This window comes from Pinus tabuliformis, chromosome 6 (genome assembly GCF_031772625.1).
Source record: "Pinus tabuliformis cultivar Carrire ecotype Pingquan chromosome 6, CPIR1, whole genome shotgun sequence".
NCBI classification, from domain to species: Eukaryota; Viridiplantae; Streptophyta; class Pinopsida; order Pinales; family Pinaceae; genus Pinus; species Pinus tabuliformis.
In genome coordinates, this window is record NC_142292.1 from 300,240,655 (window position 1) to 300,258,585 (window position 17,931).

Here is a 17,931-nt window from a genome sequence, read left to right on the forward strand (position 1 = left end):
ATACCCTAGTTTCTTTGTCTTCATCGAAGTCTGAATCAGAGTATCCAATCAAGATGAAGTCATCCACTCGTGTATACTTGATTCCAAAGTCTTGAGTTCCCTTCAAGTACCTTAGAACTCTTTTTGCAGTAGACCAATGTACCTCACAAGGCTTTTGCATAAACCTGGAGAGAATTCCAACAGCAAACGAAATGTATGGTGTGGTTGTAGTTAGGTAGTTGAGACTTCCTACAAGCTGTCCATATTTTTTTGCATCCTCTAATTCTTTTCCTCCAATAGATGTGAGATTTAAGTTTTGTTCCATTGGTGTAGTAAGAGGATTGCATTCTGTCATGCCAAACCTGTTCAAAATATCTCCAATGTATTTCTTTTGAGAAATAAATATGGACTTCGGATGTTGGGTTACTTCAATACCAAGATAGTAATGAACATAACCCAAATCAGTCATTTCAAAACTTTTCCCCAATTCCTTCTTTATGGATGCAATGTAGCTTTCATTGTTCCATGTTATCAAAAGATTATCTACATATACCCCAAGATATACAACTGTTTTTCCAACTTTCTTGACAAATAAAGTTGCATCATCAAGATCATAATGTTTGATTTTTAGTTTCAGAAGATGCTCAGTTAGTTTTTCATACCAGGCTTGCGGTGCTTGTTTTAGGCCATACAAGGATTTCACAAGTTTGCATACTTTATGTTCATGTCCTTTCAAAACAAATCCTTCAGGCTGAGACATAAAAAAATTCTCTTTTAGATCTCCATTCAAGAAAGCAATTTTTACATCCATTTGATGGACTTTCCAACCGTTCTGAGCTGCTAGGGCAAAGAGTGTCTGGATGGTAGCCCATTTTGCTGTGGGTGCAAAAGTCTCCTCATAATCAACCCCTTCTTTCTGTGCAAAACCTTTTGCCACAAGCCTAGCTTTGTGCTTGTCAAGTGAGCCATCAGCTTTATACTTATTCTTGTAGACCCACTTGCACCCAATTGGTTTGGTTCCTAATGGAGGATCAACCAGCTTCCAAGTGCCATTCTTTATGAGGGCATCATACTACTTTTGCATCGCTTCTTTCCATTCATCATGAGAAGCAACTTCTTTGAAGGAAGTTGGTTCAAAATATGTAGACAAGTTCAATTCACAATCATAAGAAACATCCATATCAATAGGCGAATTAGAGTCATCTACATCACCTTCATTTTGCCGATTTGAATTTCTAGTTCCCGTCTTTCCAACCTCATCAGGATGAACGCTTTCAAGTGTCTTTGTCAGCCACTTTGGGGGACCTTTCTCAGATGGTCCAGGCTGCTCCGCTGATTGAGTTGGGACTGAATCAAGGTTGAGTCTCCCAATTCTATCAATCACATCACTTAAAGCATCATCCGTTGTTGGAGTTTCATGCAGGGGAGAGTGTTTTTCAGAAGAATATTCCACATGTTGATCTAGTATAGGAATCCCTCCTTCAAGATGTGGAATCTGATTATCAAATTCTTGAAATGATTTTGCTTTTGCGAATCTATCCAAGTGATCAAGTTGCCGCTCAACAACATTGTCAGTTTTGGATGATTCAAGAAAAATTAGATCTCTAGATACAACAAACATTTTATTTACTTCATCATAGAGACGATATGCTTTGGAGGTGTTTGAATACCCCAGGAAGATACACTTGCGACTTCTAGCACCAATTTTGTTTCTATGTACCTTTGGTATCAAGGCATAACAGGTGGAACCAAAGACCCTGAGATGCTTTACCGAAGGAACATGTCCATACCAAATTTCATATGGAGTCTTATTTCTAATAGCATTAGATGGACATTTGTTCTTTATATATGCATCACATATAACAACATCAACCCAAAACATTATCTTTACATTTTTGAAGAAGAGCATGGATCATACCATATTTAAGATTGTCCTATTCATTCTTTTAGCTGCACCATTCTGTTGGGGATCATAAGGCACAGTTGTTTGATGTTTGATCCCATGTTGGTGAAGATAGTTTTCAAATTCATTTGATGTGTATTATTTTCCATTATCAGTGCGAATAGACCCAATATGAGATTGTGCATCATTTTCAATCCATTTATGAAAATTCTTGAATGTTTGAAAAGCATCAGATTTGTTCTTCAATAAATAAACCCAACACATTCTGGTGTAGTCATCAATAAATGTCATGATATATTTATTTCCATTTGCAAAAGGAACAGGCATTGGACCACATAAATCTAAATGAATGAGTTCAAGTTTTCTATGTGCTCTTGAATGTGAATCATGAAAAGATTGTTTGCTATGCTTTCCTAGAATGCAAGCATCACTTTGCTTAAGTTTCCTAGGAATTGTAGGCAAACCAGCAACACCATTTTTCTTCAACAAGCGGAGGCTGTCATAGTTCAAATGTCCAAATCTAGCATGCCATAATAAACTTGATGGAAGTGTACCTTCTCCATGATAATAATTGTATGAGAAATGTTGTGCACAAGTAGAGGTACCTTGTAGCTTGATAAGCCTTTCTTCTTCTATTCCCCTCATGACAAGTGAGTGGTAAGATGCTTTTCTTACCTCAAGCTTGCCATCAAACATATGAATGGAGTGACCTTGCTGGTAGATGTGAACCAAGGATAACAAGTTTCTCTTGAGCTGTGGTAGATATAGAACATGATGCAGAAGAAAGTTTGGAAGACCAGGCAGTTTAAGCCTGATTGTGCCAAGCCCTGATGGCTTGATTTTTGATTGGTCTGCAAAGTATACTACTCCATCAACATTCTCAGTAAATTCTTCAAAAAAATATTTTCTATGAGTCATGTGGCAGGTTGCTCCTGAATCAAGCAACCAATCATTTTTCCAAGAAGCAAGAGAAGCATTAAATAAATCTTCATTTACTCCAATATTACATTGTGCTACAACAAAGTGAGTGGATTCAGGTGCTTTACCTTTGTCTGTATCATCATTTTTACCTTTCTGTTGGTTTCTTTGCTGCTCAATTTTGTCCCATGGTAACTTGCATGTAGAGGCATCATGTGATCCATTTCTTTTGCAGTGTATGCAGTGAAGATCTGCCTTTTCTCCTTGAGAGTGTCTGCCCCCCCCGCCTCTGAAATATCTTCCTCTTCCTCTTCGACCACCTCTTCCTCTTGAAGAATCTTGAGCAGGATGCTTTTATTTATGAGCAAGGCACACAACCTCTTCAGAAGATTCAGGGGCTCTCTTCTTTCCAAAAGCTTTCTCTCTTTCAACAAACTTTTTCACAAGAGAGTCAAAGGTGATATCTTCGAGATTTCCATTTGCTTGCAATGACTTAAGATAATTGGAGTAAGTAGGATAAAGTGGCTTGAGAAAAGCGATAAGAGGAATATCCAATTCAACCTTAGTGGATTTGATATCATGCATTATAGAATTTACTTTAGATGCAAGAGAAAGAGGATCATTATTTTGCAGTTCAAGAGTGAAGAGTTTAATCATGAGTTGAACGACTTCAAGTGCAGAATTTGAGCCATAGAGTTCTTTCAGCTTTTGTAAGGCTTCAAAAGCAGTTGAAAATGGTGAAATATGGCGATTCACCTCTTCATTTACAGATGCTGTGATTAATGCATAAGCTTTGCTGTTCTTGTTTTCCCGAATGACGAGCTCTTTGTATGATGTAGGTTGTTCTAGTTCTTTGTCTTCGTCTCCAACACACACTCCTTTCCAAAACTCATTGAAAATGAGCGTGTGTTTTATCATCCAGGACCACCCAGGATAATTCTCTTTGCCAGTGAAAACTATTCCCATAATGGATATGATTGAATGCATACTGTAACAAAAAAAACTTCTACTGCAAAAATTTTGCTGCAAAATTTTAATCTTAATGGGAAAAAAATATAATGTCAATATGAAAAACTCTGTAAATACACAAAATTGTACAATGCATTCAATTGAACAACGCTCTGAATTGGACAATGTAAATACACAAAAATTTATAGGGCATTCAACTGGATAGCGCTCCAACAGAGTTTCATTTGCATCTCTTCTCCTTGCTGCAGGTACGACCTCTTTTACCAGATCCGTAAGATCTGCACTTCACCTTTTAACATAAGGCTTGTACCGGGCAGGTTGCGGGTTCATAATTCATCTTTTGATGATGATCTGTCTTGGTAAAAAAAAACACAGTAACAACGGACAAGTCTTCTCACAATCAACAAGGGGCAGTGAGCATGGATTATAAGGCACAGTTGACACTACCGGCTAGTGCACCATGGTGCCTCCACGCAAGATCTTGGAACCCCGGCGCTAACAGTAAAACACTGCACTGTCAAAGGTGAGGTCGTGGGTTCACCCACATGGCCCAGTGGTAAAACGTAGGACTTGTGCCTAGTAGTTAGCGGGTTCAATTTTTTTTTTTTGAACAATGATCCAAATTCAAGATGCTGGTGTAATGGGAACACTGCAGATATTTCAAGCTCCAGTTCCCCAGCGTTTCGAAGTTTGTATCATAGCAGAAGGGCATACCCCATGGGGCCTGCTCCTTTCTTAGGCTGTCAAAGGCGGGGCAATCATAGAGAGCATCGCAGGGCAAAGAAAAGTTCTTGGAAAGACAAAAGCGAGACGAATCCCACTTCAAAATGGAGGTAACAGAGCAGATAGCAGGATCGAATCCGTATTGGTGAAATAATATTGCAGAAGCTGTCACAGCGTCTATGATATAGAGAAGCTATGAAAGCACCAACGGATAAGAAAAAATCTCAAAATTAAGAAGATGAAATCACAAAAGAAACATTTCAGAGTCGAATGGGTGACTCCTGCTCCACTTCTGGAAAACTGAGGGACGTTACAATCATGCAAAAAAATCATGTGTGTTACACAAAAATATTGTCACCATGATTATTTGCAGTCAGTATGGGTCTATCATCACTTGTACTATCCTCCTAAGCAAGTCTCAGACCTCAGCTCTTCAAATCAAGCTTTGGAAATGAGAGAAAGACATTAAAAATCAATATAACTCTGGTTCTGCACTTTCTCTCATGGTCACCTGCGGTCCCGCACCTTCTGTGTACAAAAACTGCGGACCTGCCCGCTCTGTCCCTAACGGTGTAGGTGCGGACCCCTGTGAAAGTCAAAAGGCGCAAGTTTTATCTTAAAAAACTCACTTTGGGTTAATTCTAGAGGTTTCTAGAAGGAATTTTAACGTGGATTGTTTGCTCTGAGGTGGTTCATGCATCCCAAAAGAGAAGGAGCTAATCCCTTGATGAGAGGAGCTATCCCTTTGAAGGAGGGATTTATCACTTTGAAGGAGGACCTAGTAACCTCCCTCCATTGCACTATAAATACAGGCATTGGGCTGGTTGCTGGGGAGGTTAGAAGCTGAACATTTTTGAGGGTAAATGCTGGTGAAATCAAGACTTCCTAGTTGAGCTTAAGAAGAGAGATCACACATCTTTTTGGCTTCATTGGGGAGTGAGTGAAACTTGTCAAAGTAGAGGAGACTTCTTGCTGGACCCTGGGAGGAGCTTGTACAGCATCAAGGCAAAGGTTGTAAAGTTCTTCTTCTTTTGAATTAATACAATCAAACTCATTTTTCTCAACAAGTATCTCATGTTATTTGTTTCATGGACCCCTTGACTTTCATGTTAAATATGTTTTATGCAATTGGCTTTTCAGGTGCTATTTAATTTGTTTGCCTTGTTTGTGTTTGCAGATTCGCGAAAAGGAGCTCATTTGGATCGAAGGAGCGAGGGCATTCACAAGCTTGTGTTGGACCTAAGGTAGGCCCTAAAAACACTTGTTTGCTATTGTTCATTAAAGCATATTTAGAGAAAGATAGTGTCTAGTTGGTTTGCTTGTCATTAGGTCTTCTTTAGATTCTAGGAAGGTTTATCTTGTCCGCAAGATTGACTTATTCCGTGTGACAAAATGGCGACTCCACTGGGGACTTGATTGTTTTCCTTGTTTTACTTTGACCTGAGAAAATCTATTTTTGTTTCTGTTTTTGGCTTGTTGTGTGTAAAATTGGGTAGAGTTTGTAGATCTAGGGTTATTTTTCGTTTTTCATAGCTTTGGGAGAGGACCGCACCCTAGCCGTTTGACACAGTGCGTACCTACCCGCAGCTTGGCTTTTAGCACAGAGCGGGACTGCACCTGTGCCAACTGTGGGCTTGCGGACCCTGTCAAAATTTTGAAAACCCTAAGATTTCCTCTGTTAGTCAGCTTAGATTGTGTTTAGAAATTGTTATCCACTGCCCAGACCTGCATATAACCTATCAGAAGCTTTCCTTGGATTGATTTTGTTAGTGTTAGGGTTTTAGGTGAAATTCCTAGGAGTTTTTCTTGTTGGGTTTGTTTTTCATTGTGGTTGTGTAGTGGCTCTGAGCTTAGAAGCTGTAGGGACTTCATATCACCTTAGTGTCTACCAGCCTTCTTATGAGTGTGACCATTGATGAAATCTCCCCTTGTTTGAGGAATCTGCTTTGAATTTTCTCTTTACAAAACTTCGAAAAGCTTGTGTTTAAGAGTTTGGATTTTCATTTTCAAAAAGAAAACGAAAATGGTTGTTCTTGACTGATTTGTGATTCTGCATAAATTAGTCCTTAGCTTGCATCTAGCTGAGTAAAACATCCTTAAAAAAGACTTTTAGTAGGCTTTGACTTCAAATAGGTTTTTATAGTTTGTAGATCTCAAAGTTAGTCGTTTGCATTAGTTTTGAGTGTTTTATTAAAAAATATAAAAATCTATTTTGGGAAAAAGTTTGTTTTTGTAGTGATTGAGTGCTTTGAAACGAAAAAGGGAAATTTTTGTGAAATAACTTGTTGTCTTTTTTTTTGAGTGCTTTGGAAAGGAAAAGCTCTTCTTTTAATTTGTTTAATTGAGAAAGATTTGTGTTCACAAAGTATTTGCATTCTCAAACTCTTTCTTAGTTTAGAAGTTCATCGAAGAGAAAAAGATTGTTTAGATCATCTTAGGTGCATTTTTAGTGATTTTGAGTCGAGTCTTCATACCACGAGTTTCATCTCCGCACCTTTGGACTTAAACAAAAACCACTAAAATTAACGCTTAAAGTAAAATCCACCTAGTAATATTTTTATTTCTAGGGCTCTGATACACCAACTTAGCTTAGGATAGTGTCTTGGAGTAGGAGAGTAATTAACTCTCCAAGACAGTAAAAGCAAACAAGTAGCTGTATCTTGTGGTAGGGAAGAAATCCAATTTTTTCATTTATGCTCTGGGAAAGCTCCTCTTAAAGGAGAAGCATGAGATCGTGTCCAAACCAGTGTGGGAATCAATCCTTCCTCATTGGGAACGACGCCAGATATTCACGTATTAAAAACGGTAAACCTCGGATTGACCATTGTCCAGGAGCCTGGGGTCACTTGTTGGTAAACCTTGGATTATGTCAAGGATCCTTCAAAGGGATTGAGCTTGCTACTCTGCCCTTGCGTGCGTATCGGATCGTAGACTGTTCCCCCAGGTATATTTGTCTCAGTTGGTAACCTTAGTGGCCATATTCTTTAGGACTCTTCCTAAGGTGACAGTGGTGGGAAGATCCCACTGTACCTGGAGCAGACGTCGGCTAGAATCACTTGGATTTTCTGGGGGGTTCTCTTCACTCGAGACGGTTAAGTGGAGAAACTTGTGCCAGTCTATTCATTAAGCAGGTTGCCGGGGTAACTGTTCCAACCGCCATTTCTGTATTGAACTCTGCGATGTTGGATTTCATCACCAACTAGTGTTTTCAGTCCGGAAAGTTACTGTTTGTGTGTGTTTGATCTCCTAGATTCTTTAGGCGTGTGATTCAAATTTGTTTGGTTCTTTAGAGACTTTAGGTGCTTTTCATTGAGATTTTACTTTGTTTGCGTGTGAAGTAGTTAAAAGTTTTTAACTGTGGCTGAATTACCAAGACAGTCCCGTAGACTTCGGGGCCAGTCTCCTGAGTTAGTAAAAATGTGGCTGAGTTACTGAGGAGGTCCCGTAGACTTCGGGGCCAACCTCCTCGTAACTCCTAGAGACAGTAGAGTTGGGTCACCTGAGGAAGGAGAATCTTCTTTGATAGTACATCCTGATTTTCAACCGTTAGTAGCAGAGTATAATCCACAGTCAGTGTCTGTCTCCGAAATCGCTGGTAGCTTTTCATCTACTAGTGATATAGGTGAAGAACCTGAAATATCCGAGCCTGAAAGTGAATTTGCTGCTACTCCGACATCGGGGCTTGTTTCTCCAACTTCTAGTGGTCCTGGTTCACCTAGGGTAGAAAGAGTTATCACCCAAGATCTTCCTTCTGGACTTATTGCTATTGAAGAACTTGCTCCGGAAGAAGAAGTAGGAATCCCTATCCCTGAAAATCAACCTGTTATTGAATTAAGGGAGCGTGAATCAATTTTTTACAGTCCACCTAGGAGTAGTTCTTGGTATCTTTCTTTGACTAATTTTCTAGAAAACTCAGGGTTAAATTTTTCACCACCTCGTGCTCCTTATCACCCAACACCTAGAGGTTTTTATACTCCCGTCAATATGGTAGGGCAGTCATCCATGTTTACTCAATCGCCCAAATCTTTCTTGTACGGCGGTCCTTCTGTTCCCTCCGGGTATCAGTCACTTTTTGGTACTTTTTCGGGAGCATCTCCTTAACCCATTGAGCAAGGGTTATTAACTGGAAACAATGGTACTAAGCCGTTGAGCGTAGAAGACATTCTTATGATGTCAGGTTCTATTCCCAATCCTCAACCTCAAGGTGGCCAGTTACCGCCTGGGGGGCAGCCTCAATTAACGCTTGGGGGGCAACCTCAAGGTACACAATTTGCATCTAGGGGGTAACCTCAAGGATAGTAGATACCTATGGGACAGTACGTTCCTCAAGGTCAACCCCAGACTCAATATGTACCCCAAGGTCAACCCCAGTATCAATTTATACCTCAAGGTCAACCCAGTATCAGTATGTGCCTCAAGGGTATCAACCCCAAGGTCAGTACTCGAACCAAGGTTTCCAACCACCCCAAGGTCAAACGTATGTTCAAGGAATGGGAAATGTACCTTTCAATTATCAATCCTACCCTCAACCCGGTTATGGTCCTCAGTATTCTCAACCTGTTATGGGTCAGTACCCCGGAATGAATATAGTGTGGGATCCATCGCAAACCCAACAGGTGTTGCAGCCAAGTGTACAGTTGTCATCTCAAACTGGACAACCCTTAGTTTCTGGTTCACCCCAGCAACCAGTCCAGTCTAACATTCAAACTTCTGTACCTTTGGTAGTTTCTCATCCTGGGCCTAGTACACGTCGTACTCCGCCTTAAACGACTGCTACAACTGCCGCAACATCTGTTCAATCTACCCCACCTACTTCTAGAGTATCGACAGCTCCGGTTTCTACTGTTCCCGTATCTACTCCTCAAACATCTTTACCACCGTCTGGATCTACGATTCAAACTTCGGTTCAGATGCCTGTAGGACAACCTGGTTTAAGTACGGTTGTCACAAGTCAACCACAATTCACTTATCAACCGTACAAGGGACAGTACCAATTCGGACCTGCTGTGCAGCAGCCAGTCTATCAGTATCAACCGTACCCTGGGTACACTTATCAACAACCTCAACAACCCCAGTACAGTCCGGTTAATCCTGGTTTCCGGGAGGATACAATATCCCGAACGCCATTCCTATTCCTAGTTATCTTGGATATCCTCCTCCTAGGGCTGGTCTCATGACCCAGAGTTTTAGGGATCCTAATCGACAGTTACCGTTTATCGCAACTTTGGACTTACCTGACTTGTCACGCCTAACGAATGATCCCATCAATTATCTTCCGTTTTGGCCGCCAATGCCGAATAAGTTGCCCAGTGACATTCCCAAGTTCGAAGGTAAATCAGGAGAGGACCCGTTGAACCATGTGATGACTTACCACCTCTGGTGTGCGTCTAACTCCATTACAGATGATTCAATCTGTCTTAGACTTTTCCAGCGCACTCTAATTGGTCTCGCGGCCAAGTGGTACATTGAGTTACCGTGAGGCACTTTTTATAATTTTAGTCAGTTAGCCACCTCGTTTTTAACTCATTTTCAGTTTCCAGTCCGATATGACAATGGCACGGAATTGTTAACTTCGCTAAAAAAATCGACATCCACTTATATTTCAGATCATATTCATAAGTGGAGACGTCGACGACGTTTAGTGAAGGTATTTATTCGGGATCATATCTTGGCTGAGTGGTTTGTAAAATCTTTGTTGCCAAAGATCACTGAAGATGTTGCTAAAGCCGGAGTTGTTACTGAGGAGCAAGTAATTGCTCAAGCACAGTACCTTGACTTGGTCTATACTTAGTCGGGTACGTTGAAAAAATCCCCGATCTTCCCAAGCAAAATCAAATTGCTGCAGCTACTTCGGGATCTCATGCCGCCGATGGTATGATTGGCACGGTTAACACTAAAAGTAAGAAGAAGTCTTCCAAGAATTCTTCCCCTATCATAACCTTGCCTGATTCCCCAACAGGAGATTCTTCTGCAGAGATTTCCGCCGATATTCACGTTGTAGAGTCATCTACAGCCAAATCAAAATCCGGTGGGAAGAAGAAACGAAAGAAGAAGAATAAAACGGACAAAAGTTCAAAGGAGAAACCTGAAAAGGTGGAATCCAATGATGAAAAGCGCAAACCTCGTTATCCTTGTCTCATTTGTGACGATGAACATTTTACAAGAGACTGCCCTCATCGTGCAGAGGTTGCGAAGATTGTCAAGGGTTCCCAAACTCCTGTTGTTTTGAAGGATCCCTTTCCGGCTCAAGACAGTAAGATGATAGGTTCATCCTAGAATGCCAATGAATAACCTATACTAATGATGTCCCATGTTAGGATTGTGACTCGATCGCAAGATTATGGTAGTAAAAGTCGTGTTGATGGTAAAGAAGCAGAATCTTCTCATTCTAATCCATCAACCTCAGCTCCCAGTTCCGATCCACTACAGATCGAGAAACCTAATCCAGACTTGGTAATCAAACCGCCCGCCAAGGGTATACTTCCAAAGTCAGCTTTCAATCCACATGCGAGAGCGGCTCAGAACTATAACATTGTTGAGGATTTAGCTGTTTCACCCTTAGCAATGTCGGATTTGGAAGTGCTGCAATCATGCCCAGCACAACGTAAATTACTTTTGTCGGCTATAGGAGCTGTTGATGTTCAGGACCCGAACCTAATAATCTTCGATCTAGAAAATAGTACACCGCGTTTGCCTCATCAAATGGCTTTCCAGATTCCAGTGATAGTAAAAAACAGGCCTATTCATCAGACTGTAATTGATGAGGGAGCCTCAACGTGTATTATGTCGATACAGTGCTGGAGATCGCTTGGTTCTCCTTCGCTAAATCAATCCCCGACGATTCTAAAGGCCTTTGGTGGCCGTGCGTTTCATCCTTTTGGCATTCTACAGGATTTGCCTATAGGGGTTGAAGGAAAAACCGTTAGTCTAGATGTGGAGGTGGTTGATGCCCCTCTAGATTACAACCTTCTCTTGGGTCGAAGTTGGTCTTACGCTATGACAACGGTCGTTTCATCGGTCTTTCGAGTAATATAGTTTCCACACAATGGAAAGATCGTAACAATAGACCAGCTGGCTTACTTTTCATCCGACCCACCCTCTTCGGAGAGTATTCAGCATGTTGGTAAAACGACTATCCCATATAAGGATGTTGGGGTTGGACTAGTTAAAGATGCCGGTTTACTGGGAACTTTTCCTTTTCCTCCGATCAACGCATCGTCTTCATTTGCAACCATTCATATGATTACATCAGACACCATTATTTATGATGATCCTTGGATTGTCCCTTCTGAATCTGAGATAGACTCGTTGTTAATACCATGCCTTTGAGTCCATATGAAATTGCCTATGAAGCCATGCAGTCATTTGCCGACCCATTTTCAACCGAAAATGACTTAATGAATGTGGTCCGTGAGGAATCACTTTTCACATCAACCTCGGATTTAACTACGGTTTCTGAACTTGTTCACTCTGATGAGCAAATTCGTGAAATCCTATGTGTAGATGATTTACCATGGGAAGATCTCCATCACAGATCTTCGTTTTTACTTGAGGATGATCGTTTTGAAAATGATTTCTCATCAATTTTTACAACTGAATATGTCAAGGAACCTCAGAATCCAATGAAACATCCCGATTCAGAGTTAAATTTGGGAAACATCTCTCGAACTGTTCCTATTGACATTTCGGTTAAGCCTGGAATTGTTGAGAACATTCATATAGGTGCCTTGTGTACAGATGACGAAATTCAATTATATAAGGCCCTATTTCAAGAATTCCGTGACGTGTTTGCCTGGTCCTATGAGGAAATGCCAGGAATTGATCCCGCGATTGTTGTTCATGAGATCAAGACTTACCCGGACGCTAAACCCGTCCGGCAACGTTTGCGTCAGATTCACCCACGAAAAGCTGCTGCAATTAAAGCAGAAGTTGAAAAATTATTGAAAGAAGGTTTCATTTATCTGATCCCATTAACGGATTGGATATCGAATATTGTTCTGGTTAACAAAAAGTAGGGAACAATAAGAATATGCATCGACTATAGGGATATTAATCGAGCCTGTCGAAAGGACAATTACCCAACTCCCTATATCGATCAAATCATTGATGATTGTGCCGGCAACGAAACATTTTCCTTTATGGACGGTTTTTCCAGATACAATCAAATCAACATTCTAACTGCCGATCAACCAAAAACGGCTTTCATTTGTCCATGGGGGACATTTGCTTATTGCAAATTACCTTTTGGGCTTAAGAATGCCGGAGCAACTTTTCAAAGGGCGATATCTTACGCGTTTCATGACATCAAACACATTGTGTAGCTGTGTCTCGATGACTTGCCTGCTCATTCCTTACATCGAGCTAATCACCTCGTCCATTTACGAGCAATTTTTATGAGGTGTAGGCATTATCGTATCCGTTGAACCCACACAAATGTGTCTTCTATATAGAAACGGGTCGATTACTGGGATTTGTAGTTTCGAAAGCCAGCATTCGCGTTGATCCCTCGAATGTCGAAGCTATCATCAAATTACCTCCTCCTTCGAGTCTTCACCAACTCCAAAGTTTGCAGGGGAAAGCAAACTTTTTACGACGATTCATTCCTAACTACGCCAAGGTTACAAAGGGTTTTACCCGGTTGTTGAAACAAAATACACCATTCTATTGGGATGAGATAGCTCAGAAATCTTTTGATGCACTCAAACACGCGTTGACCCATGCACCGTTGTTGCATCCTCCCAACTACAACTAGGATTACTTCTTGTATCTCGCCGCCTCTCATTCCACCATTGGAATGGTCTTAGTTCAGGAAGATGAATCAGGAATGAAACATGTGATATATTACCTTAGTCGAACTTTAAATCCAACTGAGCTAAAATACTCACATGTGGAGAAATTGGCATTGGCAGCTGTTCAAGCTGTCCAACGTTTTCGTCACTACATTTTACTACGTAAAACTACAGTAATTTCGGATTGCAACCCTATGATCTACATTTTGACCAAGCAATTGCTAGGGGGAAAGTACTCTAAATGGATCGTTATCCTGCAAGAGTTTGACTTGGAATTTGAGAAATCTAAGTCTAAGAAATCTTTAGTTTTTGCGGAATTAATGTGCGACTTCCCGCGTGCTGACACGGAAACTGTGGCGGAGGAGCCCATTGCGGACGAATCCTCATTTCTAATCAGCACTTTAGATCTGTGGTATGGGGATATCATCGTTTATCTCCAGACCCAATCCTTTCGGCTAGAAATTTCAAGGTCAGAACGTCGGAAAATTCGATTCCAGTCCCAACAATTCAGGATTATTGGAGATACTCTTTATCGCCGTGGGGCGGACTCTGTTTTTCGACGTTGCTTAACTCATGAGGAAGCTGAAAGGGTTCTAAATGACTATCACTCTGGAGCGTGTGGCGGTCATATGTCTGGGTTTGCCACAGCCCAAAAGATATTGCGCGCTGGCTACTTCTAGCCGTCTTTATTTAAAGATTGTATTACGGCGGTTTGAAAATGCCACAACTGCCAAATTTTTGATCGTAAGATGTGCGCTCCACCTGCTCCTCTCCACCCTATAATTTCCGTTGGTCCTTTTGCCATATGGGGTATCGATTTTATTACATGTAACGCTCACTCGGCCGGGGGGCATGCATATATCATCCTTGCAGTAGATTATTTTACTAAGTGGGCCGAGGCGATGCCTACATTCGAGGCAGACGGCAAGACAACTGCAATTTTCATATTCAATCATATAATTGCTAGGTTTGGTGTCCCACAAGCGATAATCACTGATCATGGGCGTCATTTTCGAAACGTTATGATGACCGAACTTACAGGCCAGCTTGGTTTACGTCACGATAGTTCAACCCCTTATTATCCACAAGCGAATGGTCTGGTTGAATCCATCAACAAAGTTTTAGTTATCATGATCCGATGAATCATTGGGATTCATCGATCGAATTGGCACAACATGCTATTTTCAGCACTTTGGGCATACCGAACTTCAGTAAAAACATCAACAGGGTTCACTCCTTTCCAACTAGTCTATGGTTTGGAAGCTGTGTTACCCATTGAATGCGAAATCCCGTCACTGCAAATGGCCATTGAGTTACTTCCAGCCACTTCCGAAGAGGAAAAGCGTTTGTTATACTTGGCTCAATTAGATGCTGCATTGGCGATCGAGACTCACGCAAAAAAAATGAAAGCTCAGTATGATCGAAATGTGACCCCTCGAAATTTTTCGGAAGGAGATCTAGTCTTAGTTTACGATCAAGCTAATGATAAATTAGGCGCTGGAAAATTCTTTCCTATGTGGCATGGTCCCTATGTTGTCAAGCGAAAGCTAGCCAAAGGGGCTTATGAATTGGTAGACTTTGACGGGAACTCTTTGGGTAAACCCAGAAATGGCCTTTACTTGAAGAGGTATTATGCTTAAAAGAATGGGTATGGAGATTTTTAGTTAGGATAGTTTTTTCTTTCTAGCTGGTGTGTTTTAGTTTAAACAGTGTGCTTAGCTTAGAGAGTGTTTTTCGTCATTATTCCTCTTATCTTGGTTTTACTCTTGATATTGCAGATGTCGGTGCCTCTCCAAACATACATTGGTTTTGCTAATGGTTCTTGTCGTAATACACGGAACATCTCTTCTGCAGCTTGGGTTATCTACTCGCCCTCTGACGAGTTAGTATCTATGCATGGGGTAAGCCTCGGTCAAACAACGAACAACATTGCCGAGTATAGTGCAGTGATTGAGTTATTATCTAAATCTATTTCATTTGGGATTCGGAGTTTGATAGTGAGGTTAGATTCTGAACTCGTTGTATTACAACTTAATAGAGTGTATGCCATTAGAAATCCAGTTTTATTAAGATTATTTTTGAGAGTGCGTCTCTTGGAACATGAATTCGATTACATTGAATATCAGCATATTCCAAGATCTTTAAATACATTAGCAGATCCAATTGCTTCTCGAATGTTAAATAGAGATTTGCAATAATCATACATGTAAATTTAAAACCATTCCATAACATGATTTACAAGATAAGCCGGTAATAGTGATATATATATATATATATATATATATATATAGAGTGTGTCAAAAAATACATCGTCCTCGATCATAGGTTGAAAAACACCTTATGATCGGCAAAAATGATAAGCACAAAAAACAAAAATGTCACATGTGCCCACAATAGGCGATCATCCTATCACTGGTGATGATCTCTATAAGAAACCACTGCACGGGCCACCTTGCAAAGGAACCTCCTAAAAGGTCCCGGGACTCCAATCACATAGCACTGAAGTCGACGAGGAATATCGTCTATAGTGGTCTCAGGAATATCTCCTGTCAAGCGCTCGAGATGACCCTCCAACTTGGCCAAAACCTCTGCTGATTCGTCCTGTGGGGCTAGCGCGGGTGCAACTGGTTGCCTCCTCTCGTAAGGCCGGAGAGCGGCTGGTCGCTGTGGACCCACATCTGCATTTGAAATTTTTACTATCAGTTTTGAGACGATGAAAAAATAACAAAAAATTAAAATAAAAAATGTTGAAAAGGATTTTACCTGACTCGTCCCACTGCTCTCCTGGTGGAAGAACCATGTCTAGGTCACCACAAAAATCTATCCCAGCGTAAGGGAAGTCCTGAATAGAAAAGACCTGGTTTTCCAGCCATTGGAAATACTCAGGTTTGAACCAAGCAACTCTGTCCTCTCGTCTGTGTGACGGTCCATGACTGCGATTCATCGCATCAGTTTGGGCTCTCGAGGAAGCCCAGCTCCAACAGTAAGGTGTTGTGGGATCAGAATAGGAACCCTCTCCAGGCCAAAACTCACGACCAAAACCCCATAACCGAAGGTCTTTAGTCGTCCGTTCTTGGCCCTGGTCAGTTGGCCTTTCACATTGGCCAACACAGCATCGCACCAGTTGAAGATGGTGCCTCGGAAGCAATCAACTGCCATACGCATCTGGGATCCGGTGGAAATATGTAATGCGGCAGCTCCGCAAAGTCTGGTGACAGTGAATGCAATCACCATGAGCTCAGGACGAGATATCGTCTTTATGTCTATCCCTTTGTCTCTAGCCTGGCTGTTGCAGTACTCTAGCCGGAGGCTATCGACAGACTGGCCACCTGGCCTAGTCTTGTGCAGTCAAGTCTTCGCCTCTCTTAGGCAAACCAGTCAAGAAATATATGTCCGCTAGCTTGATTTCGAGCTGGTGGCCACCGATGAAAAAACACTGGTCCTGTATGCTCCATCTGTCAACCAGCCACTGTAAGAAATCCACCTGAGCCCTCATGCCAGGAATGGCCCAGAATTTATACAAGCCGCACGCCCTCAAAGCATCAAGTGAAGGCTGATGATTCCATGCGGCAGCATCCACGTCCTCATGCTTTCGTTCACGCCAATCTAGCATGATTTACTCTCTGCATCAAGTATAAAGACAAATTAAAATGCTAGAAAATATTTTGTGTGGTCCATTTTTGAGAATTTTTGGGTTAAAAACCCTTGCGGCAGGGACCACACCCTCCAGGTTAGACACAGTGCGTGGGACCGCACTTTGTCTACACGGAAGGTGCGGACCCTGAGCTTTTTCCCAATGGAGAAAAAGTCGGGGTCCGTAGGCCCGCAATGGTAAACCTGCGGGCCCCTGCGCGCGGGTTTTGCGCCTAAAAACCCTTCCAAAAATGAAATAAAGGACTAAAACAAAAAATTAAACGGTTAAAAATGAAGAGTGGGATAATGTGGATTACCTGGAGAGGACGACGTTCGATTCCGACGGCTGAATTTTCCGCAATCTTCACGGGAAGTTTTCTGAGCAAAAGCACTATTTTCTCACCCAAACTCAAATGGTAAAAATGAATTGACAAAGGCCCTTTTTATAAGTTTTTTGAGTAAATAAATTGCAAATTTGTTTATGTTTCACTTTGAAAAGGTATTTTGCGACATTTTTATCCATTTCAAACAGGTATGAGTAATGTTTGTGTTTTTTTGCAGAATAAAGGATTATTCAGGCGAAATCTATCATTTTCGACGAAAAAACATGTAGAATCATCTTTAAGCTCTTTTCTGACTCCTAAAACATGAAAAGATTGCCGAGTGTTTCTTTTAAACTCGTTAAAATGGAATTAAAAGACGGTCCACTTACAGCTCTTTTCCGACCGTAAAAAACATGAAAAGATTGCCGGATTTTTGTCGTTTCAAATTCGATATCGGTCATAAAATGACGTGTCATTGATCACTTTTTTACTTTTTCGGGTCAAAGGCACTAATAACGAAAAGTACTCCTTGGTCGTAAAAGATCAAGCGGTTCTCTCAAGTATTATTTTATACTTTTTCGGGCTTGGGAGACACAAATTTACGAAAAATGTCAACCCTGGAGTCTTCTTAAGTTTTTTCAAACTCTCTAAAATTGAAAAACACCCAGTTTCTCCTATACTGGACTCGTTAAAA